At 38.1% G+C, this 4041-nt stretch overlaps 1 protein-coding gene across 3 annotated transcripts in view; it reads right to left on the reverse strand.

Moving 5' to 3' along the window:
- FOXP1 (forkhead box P1) overlaps positions 1 to 3120 on the reverse strand; it is a 579361-nt gene extending 576241 nt beyond the window's left edge. For 2 of the 3 annotated variants that reach the window (XM_011971157.1, XM_011971180.1), the window contains exon 1: positions 2976 to 3120. The gene's annotated coding sequence lies outside the window, so the exon portion shown is untranslated. The remainder of the gene's footprint in view (positions 1 to 2975) is intronic. The other variant, XM_011971164.1, reaches the window with a different exon arrangement.
- Positions 3121 to 4041: the final 921 nt, after the last annotated feature.

Raw genomic sequence — 4041 nt, forward strand, 5'->3', positions numbered from 1 at the left:
AAAAAAAAAAAAAAAAAAAGGGAAGGAGAATGGAAAATCAGAACATGTGGTCCAGCTCATAGGATACCTCTACCTTCTACTAAAAAATACAGAGAAGGGAAGTTTTTTTAAGCCTGACAAATACTAAGAATTTCCTTACTTAGAAAAAACCTAGTATTCCACTAGGCCTAAAAGTGCATTTTTTCAAAACAGATATCATTTTCATTATAGTTCTTCAGATGGATTTTTCAAATAATGGGCCAAACCCAATTGAAATTAATGAATAAAATGAGCCTCATCTTCAACAAATCCATTCATGTGGTTTTGTTCAATTTCATACATCAATTTTATAACAGTGAGATTGAGTCAGACTCTCTCAATACCAAAGACAGAGATGACATGTAACCAAAAACCTGAGTTTGCTGTTATTTCAATACCTTCAGAATTCTAACAACTTTGATGAATTCTCATGTGTATATGAAACAGACCAAGGCTTTGTTCTCAACTCTACCTGAATTCCTAAAGGTACGACTTTTCTTTATTATTATGATGATGATGATTATTATTATTATTATTTTGAGACTGGGCCTCACTTTGTCATTGAGGCTGGAGTGCAGTGGCACGATCTCCACTCACTGCAACCTCCACCTCCTGGGTTCAAGGAATTCTCCTGTCTCAGCCTCTCAAGTAGCTGGGATGACAGGCACCCGCCACCACACTCAAGTAATTTTTGTATTTTTAGGAGAGACAAGATTGCACCATATTGGTCAGGCTGGTCTTGAACTCCTGACCTTAGGTGATCTACCCGCCACAGCCTCCCAAAGTGCTGTGGTGACAGGCATGAGCAACTGCACCTGGCCAAGACACAAATTTTCTTAGCACGTGCTGCCTGTTCACTAATCTACAGACCATCCACAAAAGTCTATCATACATGCATAGCAATGGAAAACCTCAGGAGTTCACAGGTGAGGGAACCAAACAACTTGCCCAAGGCCACCCAGTAAAAAGATCAAAGATCACCAACAACTCTAAAATTTCATGACTCCATTAACCATTTCTTTTCATTGTGGACATCCTTGCCTGTGTGTTACTGTTTACTATTTGCCTTATTTCTTGCCACTGACAGAAGTAATACTGTAGGGAAGACAAGAGACTGGATTTTTTTCTCTCTCTCTCTAGCTCCAGCAGAACGAGTACAAGTTATCAGTTAACAAACTGACAGGAAGTGCCTTTTTGAGCCAATAGCTCTTTGAAAATCATCTGGTCACTAACATTTGAGCCAGTTGCTTCACCATGAACACAGTTTCTCTGGACAATAAAACTAACGTATTTTTTAATGTATAAAATGGGAAGGATTTGTCAAAATGACCTCTAGCTATAAAATCTTTGCAAATCTGGCCCAAATAATTGAAAGCATAACAATGTGTTAGACACATCATCAGAGGAGGTTTACAAAGCTAAATGGGCAGGATGTCTTAATCTTTGTAATTGAAATAAGCTAGAAAGAACCACTGAATCATGACCAAATAGCTATGGTCCAGTCCAGACCAACCCCAGGGACTTAGCTATCCCACCTAGACTCATGGACTTAAGCTGTCCCATTTGTAAACTGAGGTGTTTAAATAGATAATTTCTAGGGCCTCAATAACACTGATAGAATAGGATCCTCTAACCTAAATGCTTTGTTTTAGATATAGAAAATCAGGCCTGGCGTGGTGGCTTACACCTGTAATCCGAGCATTTTGGGAGGCTAAGACGGGCAGATCACCTGAGGTCAGGAGTTTGAGACCAGCCTGGCCAATGTAGTGAAACCCTATCTCTACTAAAAATACAAAAATCAGCCAGGCACGGTGACGGGCGCCTATAATCCCAGCTACTCAGGAGGCTGAGGCAGAAGAATTGCTTGAACCTGGGGAGGCGGAGGTTGCAGTGAGCCGAGATCACGCCACTGCACTCCAGCCTGGACAACAATAGCAAAACTCCGTCTCAAAAAAAACAAACAAACAAACAAAAAAAAATCAAAGAAGAGAGAGACTAATTTGCCCCATGCCAGGTTACTATTAAGCCTCCCAACTCCCAATACAGTGCCCTTTCTGCTTCACTACCCTTCTCTCCATTATTTACAATTTGCTTCCAATATTACTGCACTAAGACAGAAAAAGATGAGTTTATGCCAATGGGTCTTACCATTAAATGCCATTCAATACAAACCCTGAAATGATATGGTTCTCCATAAAACTGACTTCATTCAATGACAAGGCTACCACAAATGACGTCAGAGTTGTCACCCAAAATGCCTGGCCTCAACCAATCATTGTCTCTGGTAACAACAAGTCACAGTGTTCATTACTACAGGGGAGTCACTGATTGATGAGGAACAGGATAGATGGAAAACACACAGAGAAAAATATCATCATGTCCCTTCTAACCTCCCCCTAAAAAGGCAGTGAATAACCTAAAAAGGTTTCTATACAATAGAAAAAAAATCCCAGAAGTCTTTCAAAAAATATTTGAAAATCCCAAGTTTCCAATCCTTTGGCTTTCTCAAAAGTCCTGATCATACAAAAAGTTTGGGATGGGACTCTCTCAAGGAACAAATTAGACTCAAATTTTCCCTAAAACTCAAGATGAAAAAATTATTGTCTTATTTCATGGTGGCTCATGTTATCACCAAGTTGTAATGAGACCAAAAAAGCAATTACTCATTCAATGTTGCACATGACCCAAAACTGACATAGTCCACTCTTCAGAATATGATTAAAACAAAGAAGCAAGCACAGAAAGTTCTCCTATGTCCTATTATGCCTTTTATAAATCCTCAGATCACTGTAGGAATTATCTGAAAAGATTACACCAGAAAACAATGACAGAGTTTGTCCTTTCTTTCAAGATGAGAAGCTCTCATCCTGGGTGGGCAACTGTCTTGAAGGATTTTTTGTCTTGTGAATTTTCAGATGAATTTTCAGATGAATAATCACAAACATTCATTCACTCACCCTTTTGGCTAGCAGGCATCACATCCATCCGTTCATGGCTGACAGCAAATCAGAGAAGGGATCGAAGCCCTCACCATTGCCGAAATGTTTTGTTCGGAAACTGGAATTGTCAACAAAAGCTTCTGGGACACTGCAACACAAAAATATTTTTTTACACATAACTAAGATGTAACTTCTAAAACCACCACTTCCTTACACTTGAAAACAGCAAGACATAGATTCTTGAGGTAGGGGAAAACACCGTTCAAGCCAGGGTATGTCAATACATCAAGTGTGATGCTGTCAAATATGAACCGGAAATACTGTTTTGAAAGATACATTTACTAATCACTTCAACACATACACCGAAAAGTTGTTATTTATTATGGGCTTTGTACCAAGTATTTTAAATATTTTAGCATATGAAAATACCACTTCCCATTATCAAGTGTTCAGGTAACAATTAACTGTTTTAACTAAAATATTACACAGATAAATGTACCATTCCCTATTAAGTTGTGACCTTTATCGAAGAACAAAAAAAGTAAACAAAAAAATTAAATAATTTTAAATTATTTTAGAAATACTAATAGTAATAATGAACGTTAAAACTAGTAGGAAAGGTAATCATCTTTGTTTCTCCAAAATAATTCTGTTTTATTCTAAAAATGATTATGGATTACGTAAGGAGCAATACTCATGGAGATGTTTCCAACAAGAAAGCACATACTGTGCAATGGTCAGGGCTCAAAAGTTGAGAAGCCTGAGTTCTGGACCCAGTATGGTCTTCAATCACTAGTGTGGCCCTAGGACAGTCATTTATCATCTCCAGATTCCAGTCTCGTCACCTGTAGGGTCAGGGCATTAACTGATGCTCTTCAAGTTCCTTCCATCTCTAAGCTTCTGTCTTTTTGAAAGAAGTATATTTCTTCTAACTACTTTAAACTACTAACTTCTCCTTTAAGTGTACTGATTAAATAGAGGTTTTTGGTTTTTATTTTGTTTTTATCATGATTCACTCTTATGCTGACCTGCCATCAACACTGAAGATGTTCTGTGACCAGAGAGTTTTCCAAGCGCTTAGAAT

The sequence above is a fragment of the Mandrillus leucophaeus genome, unplaced genomic scaffold (genome assembly GCF_000951045.1).
Source record: "Mandrillus leucophaeus isolate KB7577 unplaced genomic scaffold, Mleu.le_1.0 Scaffold121, whole genome shotgun sequence".
NCBI lineage: Eukaryota > Metazoa > Chordata > Mammalia > Primates > Cercopithecidae > Mandrillus > Mandrillus leucophaeus.